Source organism: Procambarus clarkii, chromosome 29 (assembly GCF_040958095.1).
Source record: "Procambarus clarkii isolate CNS0578487 chromosome 29, FALCON_Pclarkii_2.0, whole genome shotgun sequence".
NCBI classification, from domain to species: domain Eukaryota; kingdom Metazoa; phylum Arthropoda; class Malacostraca; order Decapoda; family Cambaridae; genus Procambarus; species Procambarus clarkii.
This window is the reverse complement of record NC_091178.1, coordinates 19,525,997-19,538,965: the sequence shown is the minus strand read 5'-3', so window position 1 is coordinate 19,538,965 and position 12,969 is coordinate 19,525,997. Positions and strand designations below refer to the sequence as shown.

General features: G+C 39.9%; 1 long non-coding RNA gene across 1 annotated transcript in view; it reads left to right on the top strand.

Annotated features, from left to right (window-relative positions):
- Positions 1-12,705, top strand: part of LOC138369736 (uncharacterized) — a 29,764-nt gene extending 17,059 nt beyond the window's left edge. Inside the window, exons 2-3 of the long non-coding RNA XR_011229907.1 lie at positions 6,936-7,186; positions 12,077-12,705. This is a non-coding gene — a long non-coding RNA (uncharacterized lncRNA). The remainder of the gene's footprint in view (positions 1-6,935; positions 7,187-12,076) is intronic.
- The last annotated feature ends 264 nt before the right edge of the window (positions 12,706-12,969 follow it).

Genomic DNA, 12,969 nt, shown 5'->3' with positions numbered 1-12,969 from the left:
GTGAGAGAACTCGTGTCCAGCTTATAAGCCTATACTTGCATAAACCACAAGTGAAGATTAAATAATCTTTGGACAACACCCACCAGTGGGACTCGAACCCAGAAAGCACAACTACCTTCCAGTAGCAGGCATAACTAGTATGCTTTAACCCACTACACCATCAGACCTTTCAAAAGAAGTAGATAGTTCGAGATATATATATCTCAAACATCTCTACTTCCCGAAGGCACCAGATGAGTGTGGGGTCAGTCTGCATTTTCCATCAAGCCACTGTCAATGTGAGAGAACTCGTGTCCAGCTTATAAGCCTATACTTGCATAAACCACAAGTGAAGATTAAATAATCTTTGGACAACACCCACCAGTGGGACTCGAACCCAGAAAGCACAACTACCTTCCAGTAGCAGGCATAACTAGTATCTGGTGCCTTCGGGAAGTAGAGATGTTTGAGATATATATATCTCGAACTATCTACTTCTTTTGAAAGGTCTGATGGTGTAGTGGGTTAAAGCATACTAGTTATGCCTGCTACTGGAAGGTAGTTGTGCTTTCTGGGTTCGAGTCCCACTGGTGGGTGTTGTCCAAAGATTATTTAATCTTCACTTGTGGTTTATGCAAGTATAGGCTTATAAGCTGGACACGAGTTCTCTCACATTGACAGTGGCTTGATGGAAAATGCAGACTGACCCCACACTCATCTGGTGCCTTCGGGAAGTAGAGATGTTTGAGATATATATATCTCGAACTATCTACTTCTTTTGAAAGGTCTGATGGTGTAGTGGGTTAAAGCATACTAGTTATGCCTGCTACTGGAAGGTAGTTGTGCTTTCTGGGTTCGAGTCCCACTGGTGGGTGTTGTCCAAAGATTATTTAATCTTCACTTGTGGTTTATGCAAGTATAGGCTTATAAGCTGGACACGAGTTCTCTCACATTGACAGTGGCTTGATGGAAAATGCAGACTGACCCCACACTCATCTGGTGCCTTCGGGAAGTAGAGATGTTTGAGATATATATATCTCGAACTATCTACTTCTTTTGAAAGGTCTGATGGTGTAGTGGGTTAAAGCATACTAGTTATGCCTGCTACTGGAAGGTAGTTGTGCTTTCTGGGTTCGAGTCCCACTGGTGGGTGTTGTCCAAAGATTATATATATATATATATATATATATATATATATATATATATATATATATATATATATATATATATATGTACATATAAATGTTTGTGAGGGTACCACCTCTGGTGCCTGTGGGGACCCATAGCCTCGGAGAAGAAAATATAAAGTATTCAGAGGAGACCTTGTGGTTTTTCACTGAACACCAATATTATCTTCTCCTACCACCCCCATTCTTTTGTATGTACACATATATTTGCTTTATTTGAACTTTGTTACAAAAAAGGAGTTACATATAGGTTACAAAGATGGTTATCATAGGTTGTCGAGTTCCTCCAGCTCCTCAGATGGCAGGCAGGAACCCTGGATGCAGTGCGCATTTCCCCTCTGTATCGCCACGCTGAGGAGCTGGAAAAGAAAGCTGGCAGCTGTAGGGTCCCTACTTGTTTCAATGAGCCTAGAACCCAGTTCCTTCAAAAAACTGGTTGCACTTTTACCCCAGGCGCCGAGTGTCTCAGAAGCAATGGGGACAAAATTGTAGTGGTGTTCCAGTTCTCTATACTTACGGGATTTGGCTGCTTCCCTGTGGGTGGCAGCGCCACCTGGTTGTGCAACACTGAGGTTAATGTAGGTGTTAGCCAGGGTTGATACGCACGTGTAGTCCCATACCAACTGCTTGCCATTCTTCCAGGGGTTCACTGTGTTACCATCCGGGCGACCAATAAGAGCATCAGAGTTACGGGGCGTTAGGTAACGGGGCTCTCTTTCAGCTGGGCATCCAGCTGTGGTGAGGCTCCTCTTGATGATGTCGTTAACTTCACTGTGCCTCGTCGTCCCTTCACCTTCTAGTGTGTGGTCTGGTCAACATCAACTTCTCTCTTACATAACCCGGATATTTATCTACATGCATATGATGATCAGAAAGCATATTAGGGTTACAATAGTAGTCTTCTTGTTAACTGGCAAGTGAATCGTTGTCATTCATTCATATGCTAAATCTGTAACTTTATTGCATTATATATCGATGTTTTAAAATATAGAAAGTCTATGGTAAATTCGTGTACTTTGGTATGCAATAAGGCCTAAGATTTCTTTAATGTGAAATTCTATATATAATCAAATAATGTTCAAATTTCATATTTCACATGTTTGAAAATAACACACTGTTCTAACATAATATTGCCAAACAAAACTCTTGGTATCCTAACCTAATCTAATCTTAACCTAACATAACCATGGATGAGGAGTAGATAATAGCATTAATTGTGTAGTGATTTTGAAGTGATTACCATGAGGGTACAAAACTCATGAGGACTGGTTGTTTTATTTACGCACTTACACGAAAAAATATAAAATAACCTCCAGGAAGACATGAAATAATTAAAGATAAATATAAGTTTTGATATCTCGATTTTATTCCATGAAATACATAATGTGGATTAAAATGATCCAACATTAAAATGGTTAATATTAAGCTCTCGTGTAAGCTAGGCTTACGTCTGTAAGCTCCGTCCAACATTCTACCATCGCGGGTCGTTAATACATTCAGAAATACTGCGACAATTGACTGTCACCGTAAACCAACCTTCTGTCTGACCTTATCATGCTAAACCTGGTTGATACCTGGTTGATGGGGTTCTGGGAGTTCTTCTACTTCCCAAGCCCGGCCCGAGGCCAGGCTCGACTTGTGAGAGTTTGGTCCACCAGGCTGTTGCTTGGAGCGGCCCGCAGGCCCACATACCTACCACAGCCAGGTTGGTCCGGCACTCCTTGGAGGAATAAATCTAGTTTCCTCTTGAAAATGTCCACGGTTGTTCCGGCAATATTTCTTATGCTTGCTGGGGGGACGTTGAACAACCGCGGACCTCTGATGTTTATACAGTGTTCTCTGATTGTGCCTATGGCACCTCTGCTCTTCACTGGTTCTATTCTACAAACCTTCTGTCGTCATGTGTGGTGTTGCGAGGTGGAACATGTGAACTAAAACAATTTAATGAAGAATAGTAGCCTAAAGATCAACATATTTATGAAGTATATTTAGAAAAACAGTTCACTGACGGAAAGTATAAAACAAATTAAATAAATAACAAGTGTTCGAACACAATTGAAGAATGCCTGAAAGAAATTATATTAAGCCATAATTAACAGAAAGCATATAAAACCAAATATAGAATAAGGGATTCGTGAAAATGATGATACTTAACAAAGAAAAGCTTAGACGTAAAAATTTGCAAAAATACAAAAAAGTAAATATAATATAAGAGTTTTCCCTGCATCACCTAATAATACAGTACCCAGTAATTTACTGCCATTCAAGGATAGAAATCTTCACAAAATGATTAACTCTAAGTACAACTATCAGAGCAGATTAAAGGAAATTCACTGTGTTTTCATATTCCAGAATATAAACAAAATTGAAACCTCAATATTAGAATTTCGAAAAGATATCATGAACGGCATAATCATAGTGCCTGGAAAATGCTACACATCTTTGGCGAGACTTAGTAAGACCACTAAAAAAAAAATTATTTTTGGAAGCTGAGATAAAATATTAATGGAACGTGATAGCATAAAGCGTTAACGAGGTGCTGTTGTAAAGCCTTGCCTCCAACATCTTCAGGTTAGAAGGTGCTAACATGACCAGAGAATACACCGGTGAGCACCTATGTTGCGGGTGTTACTAAAACAAAACAAATATATATATATATATATATATGTCGTACCTAGTAGCCAGAACTCACTTTTTGGCCTACTATTCAAGGCCCGATTTGCCTAATAAGCCAAGTTTTCCTGAATTAATATATTTTTTCTAATTTTTTTCTTATGAAATGATAAAGCTACCCATTTCATTATGTATGAGGTCAATTTTTTTTTATTTGAGTTAAAATTAACATAGATATATGACCGAACCTAACCAACCCTACCTAACCTAACCTAACCTATCTTTATAGGTTAGGTTAGGTTAGGTAGCGGAAAAAGTTAGGTTAGGTTAGGTTAGGTAGGTTAGGTTGCCGAAAAACAATTAATTCATGAAAACTTGGCTTATTAGGCAAATCGGGCCTTGAATAGTAGGGCAAAAAGTGAGTTCTGGCTACTAGGTACGACATATATATATATATATATATATATATATATATATATATATATATATATATATATATATATATATATATATATATATATATATTGGTTTTATTCCTGTATTTATTATTATTATAAAATTATATAAGGTTATTATCAAAACAAAAAATCTATATATATATACATATATATATATATGTCGTGCCTAGTAGCCAGAACTCACTTCTCAGCCTACTATGCAAGGCCCGATTTGCCTAATAAGCCAAGTTTTCATGAATTAATTGTTTTTCGACTACCGAACCTACCTAACCTAACCTAACCTAACTTTTTCGGCTACATAACCTAACCTAACCTATAGAGATAGGTTAGGTTAGGTTAGGTAGGGTTGGTTAGGTTCGGTCATATATCTACGTTAATTTTAACTCCAATGAAAAAAATTGACCTCATACATAATGAAATGGGTAGCTTTTTCATTTCATAAGAAAAAATTTAGAGAAAATATATTAATTCAGGAAAACTTGGCTTATTAGGCAAATCGGGCCATGTATAGTAGGCTGAGAAGTGAGTTCTGGCTACTGGGTACGACATATATATATATATGTATATATATATATATTTTTTGTTTTGATAATAACCTTATATAATTTTATAATAATAATAAATACAGGAATAAAAACAATATATATATATATATATATATATATATATATATATATATATATATATATATATATATATGTCGTACCTAATAGCCAGAACGCACTTCTCAGCCTACTATTCAAGGCCCGATTTGCCTAATAAGCCAAGTTTTCATGAATTAATGTTTTTTCGTCTACCTAACCTAACCTAACCTAGCTTTTTTTGGCTACCTAACCTAACCTTACCTATAAATATAGGTTAGGTTAGGTTAGGTAGGGTTGGTTAGGTTCGGTCATATATCTACGTTAATTTTAACTCCAATAAAAAAAAATTGACCTCATACATAGAGAAAAGGGTTGCTTTATCATTTCATAAGAAAAAAATTATAGTAAATATATTAATTCAGGAAAACTAGGCTTATTAGGCAAATCGGGCCTTGAATAGTAGGCTGAGAAGTGAGTTCTGGCTACTAGGTACGACATATATATATATATATATATATATATATATAAATATATATATATATATATATATATATATATATATATATATATATATATATATATATATATATAAATATATATATATATATATATATATATATATATATATATATATATATATATATATATATATATATATATATATATATATATATATATATATATTGGTAGCAGTCTTTCCTGTAGACATATATTATTAAATATGACCGAAAAAGTAAGATTAATAATTCTAACACGAATTTTCTCTATCTTTCTTATGCTTCTTTTCACTGTTGATGGTAATTCAAAGATCAATTCTCCAAAATTCATTTTTATTTCTAGTCTGACGCGACACTTGAGCGCGTTTCGTAAAACTTATTACATTTTCAAAGACTTTAGTTTACAAACACACAACTGAAACTGAATAGAGCTTACACATCTTTCGAGTTTATATCTACATTTGGGTGAGGTGGATGAGGTGAAACCAAACTTTCAACAATGGGTATTGAATGGGTATTAAATTCAAACACAAGACAGAACACGAAACAATGGGTATTGAATGGGTATTAAATTCAAACACAAGACAGAACACGAAACAATGGGTATTGAATGGAAGTAATTGTAGAAAGCCTATTGGTCCATATTTCTTGATGCTTCTATATTGGAGCGGAGACTTGAAGTGGGTAGAATATAGTTGTGCATTAATTGGCTGTTGATTGCTGGTGTTGACTTCTTGATGTGTAGTGCCTCGCAGACGTCAAGCCGCCTGCTATCGCTGTATCTATCGATGATTTCTGACAGAAATCAAGCAACCCGTTCTCTCACTTTCTTACAGTCAATATTGACTTATTTAATACGTGCATATGTGACACACTAAACATACTAGTTTACCTTGAAAAGCTTCATAGAAAACACCGACCTTACCTAACCTTCTTAGTATGTTAAGATAAGCATCGTAATGCTTCGTAATTACAATTATTACTTAACCTATACCTATAATAGGTTAAGTAACAATTGTAATTACACATATAAAGCTTCGTAATTACAATTATTACTTAACCTATACCTATAATAGGTTAAGTAATAATTGTAATTACACAACAATAAGATGCTTATCTTAACATACTAAGAAGGTTAGGTAAGGTCGGTGTTTTCTATGAAGCATTTCAAGGTAAACTAGTATGTTTAGTGTGTCACATATGCACGTATTTAATAAGTTAATATTGACTATACGAAAGTGCGAGAACGGGTTGCATGGAGACACTGTTGATGGGTGGCTGATTAATTCCTGCTACTCCAAGAACACTCCTCCTCCACCCCACTTATCCATACTTGCCTTCCAACCGCCGCCACACACACCGTCGCGTCCCAGGTGGAGGGAGGGTTGAGAAGTGGGAAGAAGAGGGAGAGATATGAAAGGATAATACATATATATTTATTATTGCATAGTTATCATTTATTAATAATATTATTTGTATTGTCAGTACAGAGATATGAAATATTAAAGCTTCGTACTCGCCGAATTAATAACAGTGTATCTGTTAAGAGTCTCGGCCTCCTGAGTGAGTTTTGTGAGCCTCAATAACCAGTCAAGACCTCTCTCTTTATTCTTACAGAAGTTATGGCTGCTGGAGAACGTTGGTGTAGTGGTGGTAGTGGTGGTGCTGATGACTACCACAGGTAGTGGTAGTCACTCTCAGGAGACCCATGCTGACTCAGGACTTCACGCTTCCGCTACAAACCACTTCTCGATCCCAAGGAAATTCCTGCAGAGTACATATCTCATTAGCTCCTTCGAGGACCACGTCACCGACCTCGGGCTTGGTGATGACAACTGGAGTCCACACCTTGACAACCTTACTGACAAGTGGGTAACCGGGTACCAGAGACTGACACACCTTTAGTAAACACTAACATGCACGTCAGTAGCCTAGATAACATTGTTCACAACTACACCTCAAGACACGTTAACATGGCTCTTCTTAAGGGCTATTATATTGACATAAAACACACATACATACACACATATATATATACACACACACACACACACACACACACACAAGGTGCCGTAAGGCACCTTGTGTGTGTGTGTGTGTATATATATATATGTGTGTGTGTGTGTGTGTATGTATGTGTGTTTTATGTCAATATAATAGCCCTTAAGAAGAGCCATGTTAACGTGTCTTGAGATGTAGTTGTGAACAATGTTATCTAGGCTACTGACGTGCATGTTAGTGTTTACTAACATGTGTCGTAAGGTGCGGGAAATGCACCTTACGACACTGGAAGACAGAAGAGTAAGGGGAGACATGATCACAACCTACAAAATCCTCAGAGGAATCGACCGGGTAAACAAGGATAAACTATTCAACACTGGTGGGACGCGAACAAGGGGACACAGGTGGAAACTGAGTACTCACATGAGCCACAGAGACGTTAGAAGGAACTTTTTCAGTGTCAGAGTAGTTAACGGATGGAATGCATTAGGCAGTGATGTGGTGGAGGCTGACTCCATACACAGTTTTAAATGTAGATATGATAGAGCCCAGTAGGCTCAGGAATCTGTACACCAGTTGATTGACAGCTGAGAGGCGGGACCAAAGAGCCAAAGCTCAACCCCCGCAAGCACAAATAGGTGAGTACACACACACACATACACACACACACACACACACACACACACACACACACACACACACACACACACACACACACACACACACACACACACACACACACACACACACACACACACACACACACACACACACACACACGCACATACACACACACATACGCAGGTGGACAAGGATGGATTATTTAACACGGGTGGCACACGCACAAGGGGACACAGGTGGAAGCTGAGTACCCAAATGAGCCACAGAGACATTAGAAAGAATTTTTCAGTGTCAGAGTAGTTAGTAAATGGAATGCACTAGAAAGTGATGTGGTGGAGGCTGACTCCATACATAGTTTCAAATGTAGATATGACAGAGCCCAGTAGGCTCAGGAATCTGTACATCAGTTGATTGACGGTTGAGAGGCGGGACCAAAGAGCCAGAGCTCAACCCCCGCAAACACAACTAGGTGAGTGGAACTATAACAATGGGTGGACCTAAGATAATAGTGACAGTCATTTACAACCCTCCCCTAAATGACAGAAGACCTTGACAGGAGTTTGATAGGAACAACATGGCAACCATTAATATGATAGAGAGAGCAGCTTCAGTTGCCTGCAGGAATGGCTCAAGACTCTTAATCATGGGCGATTTCAACCAAAGGAAAGATAGACTGGGAGAATGGGGACCACATGGTGGTGCAGATACGTGGAGAGCTGAACTCTTGGAAGTGGCAACAAGGAACTTTCTGAGCCAGCATGTCAAGGAACCCACAAGAGTGAGAGGCAATGATGAACCAGCCAGACTCGAATTGATATTCACCCTGAATGAGTCAGAAATAAGGGAAGTCAAAGTTGAAGCCCCCATAGGAATGAGTGACCACAGTGTACTGACTTTTGAGTGCTTGGTGGAGGTAGGGATAACCTATTCAAGGATGGGATCGGAGGGTAAAAGACTAAATTACCGAAGAGGAAAATATGACGAGATGAGGAACTTCCTCAGAGGAATACCATAACAACTGAACTTAGAGAAAGGAATGTGGAGGACATGATGGGTTTTGTCGCCCAGAAGTGCCAGGAAGCTGCAGACAAGTTTATCCCCATCCAAAAGGAGAAAAACTAGAAACAACAGAAAAACCCGTGGTTCATGCAGGAATGCAAGGTAGCGAAGCAACTAAGTAAAATAACATGAAGAAACTACAGAAATAACAGAACACCGGAGAGCAGGGAGAGATACCAGAGGGCCAGAAATGAGTACATCAGAGTGAGGAGGGAAGCAGAGAGACAGTTTGAAAATGACATAGCGAGTAAAGCCAAGACCCAGCCAAAGCTGCTCCACAGCCACATCAGGAGGAAAACAGCAGTGAAGGAACAAGTGATGAAACTGCGAAAAGGGGAGAACAGATACACAGAGAATGACAAGGAGGTGTGTGAAGAACTCAACAAGAGATTCCAGGGGGTCTTCACAATAGAACAAGGAGAAGCCCCTGCACTAAATGAGGAGGAGGCAAACCAAGCAACCTTGGAAGAATTTGACCTCACCAGTGATGAGGTCAAAAGGTGTCTGCTGAAGCTGGATGTGACAAAGGCTGTTGGGCCTGACAGAATCTCACCATGGATACTAAAGGAAGGTGCAGAAGCACTAAGTATGCCACTCTCCATGGTGAATAATAGGTCACTGGAAATAGGAGACTTACCAGAAAGTTGGAAGACAGCCAATGTAGTCCCAATATACAAGAAGGGTGACAGGCAGGAGGCACTGAACTACAGGCCAGTTTCCCTAACTTGTATACCATGCAAGGAGATGGAGAAGATCGTGAGGAAAACGCACGTAGAGCACCTGGAGGAAATAACTTTGTAACGTATCACCAACATGGGTTCAGGGATGGTAAATCGTGCCTCACAGGTTTAATAGAATTCTATGACCAGGCAACAAAAATTATGCAGGAAAGAGAAGGGTGGGCCGACTGCATTTTCCTGGACTGCCAGAAAGCCTCTGACACAGCACCCCATAAAAGGCTGTTAAAAAAGTTGGAGCATCAGGCAGGAGTAAAAGGTAAGGTGCTCCAGTGGATAAGGGAGTACTTAAGCCACAGGAAACAGCGAGTAACGGTAAGATGGGGAGACATCAGAGTGGCGAGATGTCACCAGTGGAGTCCCACAGGGCTCAGTACTTGGACCCATCCTGTTTCTAAAATATGTAAACGATCTTCTGGAGGGTATAGACTCGTTCCTCTCAATGTTTGCTGTTGATGCAAAAATTATGAGAAGAATCAAGACGAATGAAGATAGACAGAGACTACAGGATGACCTGGACAAACTGGAGGAATAGTCTAGAAAATGGCTGCTAAAGTTCAACTCAGGAAAGTGTAAGGTAATGAAATTAAGCGAAGGATGCAGGAGGCTGAACACAAGGTATCATCTGGGAGGTGAAATCCTGCGAGAGTCAAATAGAGAGAAAGATCTAGGAGTTGATATCACACCGAACCTGTCCCCAGAGGCCCACATCAAAAGAATATCATCAGCGGCATATGCTAGACTGGCCAACATAAGAACTACCTTAAGAAACTTGTGTAAGGAATCGCTCAGGACCCTGTGTACCACTTATGTAAGACCAATCCTGGAGTATGCAGCTCCAGCCTGGAGTCCATACCTAGTTAAACACAAGACAAAGTTAGAGAAAATTCAGCTGTATGCCACCAGGCTCGTCCCGGAACTGAGAGGAATGAGCTACGAGGAAAGGCTAAAGGAGCAGAACGTCACATCCCTGGAAAACAGAAGAGTAAGGGGAGACATGATAACCACCTACAAAATTCTCAGGGGAATTGACAGGGTGGACAAAGACAAACTCTTCTGCACGGGTGGGACACGAACAAGGGGACACAGGTGGAAACTTAGTACCCAGATGAGCCACAGAGACGTTAGAAAGAATTTTTTCAGTCTCAGAGTAGTTAATAAATGGAATGCACTAGGAAGTGATGTGGTGGAGGCTGACTCCATACACAGTTTCAAATGTAGATATGATAGAGCCCAATAGGCTCAGGAATCTGTACACCAGTTGATTGACAGTTGAGAGGCGGGACCAAAGAGCCAAAGCTCAACCCCCGCAAGCACAATTAGGTAAGTACACACACACACACACACACACACACACACACACACACACACACACACACACACACACACACAGGGGGCCTCGTAGCCTGGTGGATAGCGCGCAGGACTCGTAATTCTGTGGCGCGGGTTCGATTCCCGCACGAGGCAGAAACAAATGGGCAAAGTTTCTTTCACCCTAAGTGCCCCTGTTACCTAGCAGTAAATAGGTACCTGGGAGTTAGTCAACTGTCACGGGCTGCTTCCTGGGGTGTGTGTGTGTGGTGTGGAAAAAAAAAAGTAGTTAGTAAACAGTTGATTGACAGTTGAGAGGCGGGCCGAAAGAGCAAAGCTCAACCCCCGTAAAAAAAAACACAACTAGTAAAACACACACACACACACACACACACACACACACACACACACACACACACACACACACACACACACACACACACACACACACACACACACACACAGAAGGAGCTAAAAACCTGCGTCCGGAGGAACACTCAAACTTACACACAGAGATCACACTAACGTGATGCATCAAATGAACAAATCCACAAGGGCCGCGACGCGGATTCGAACCTGCGTCTGGGAGCATCTCAGACACTGCCTTAATCGACTGAGCACTCAAACTATTGTACTTCAGAACCATATATAACAAAGAACAATCATACATAACAAAAAACAAGCATACTTGACAAAGAACAAGAATACTGGACAAAGAACGAGCTTACACGACAAAGAACAAAGACACACAAAGTTGACACCTGTACACACACACTGATACCAGCTTCACTGTACAGTTACTAACTTTACAATATTGTGACCATCTTGCTGAAATATTACCAACTTACAGTATGTTTAACCCACAATTCCAGAACTGTTACTGACTTTCTTGTAACAATTTAAAGCGGGAAATATTTGTCAGAGACATGAGACTTGTGGCTTAGATCTATGTCACTCTCATGCTCATAAATGGTGTTTATATATATATATATATATATATATATATATATTCTCTCTTCCCTCGTTCAGATATAGTAGCAGCCGTCTTGATACACCAAGAGGCAACTCGACCCACGTGGAAGGCAACAGTGGAAGAAGGTTCGTTGACGTCTATGGCGTGATCATCCTGGCAGTGCTAAGCGTCGTGGCCAGACTTGGTGTGTACGTCTTGGTGGGAACTTTCTGCCCGTCTCTCGGCAGTGGCATCCAGATCAACAACACCGTCATAAACAACTTTAGTGTAACCATAACTACGACGACGACGACTTCAAACATGGTTCAGATCCAGAGAATGATGTTAGCACCATCGACGATGACTAACAGGGTTAGGATGGTTCACACCGCAATGGGACTGTCAACTGGAACACCACTGCCACCAACTACCTCCATGACAACCACATCACTGTCTACGGCAGTCATCGCGGACGGGGAGAACATATTTTGGTATAAGACTTCCAATGACTTGAAAGACAGGAAGACAGAAGCCAGAAATGACGAAGTTGGTCTCCTGGGCAAGTGGCTGGGGTCGCTGACGGCGGATACAGCATTGTGTAGGTGGCTCTCTCTCGCCCTTGCTGGCTGAGGCCCTCACCGTCTGCCACGAGTTAAAAGGAACATAATAGTACTAATGATAATTATTTATAAAATATACATTAGAGGCTGTAAAATATACATTACAAATTTGTCATGGATTATTATTATTATTATCCTGGATATATTAGGTTCCCGAAATTTTAAGTAAAATGTTAATTAATCTTCAACATAAATCTTCTGTTATTTTGGTATAATGAAATAAATTTTATGATTTAGAATCTTTCATGGAAACGTCCTTGACTTTGTTTAACTCTCCTACAAATTTAAAAAATTTGACACTATTTAGCATTTTAAGCTAATTTAACGTGTGATACTATAAAGCATTTGAC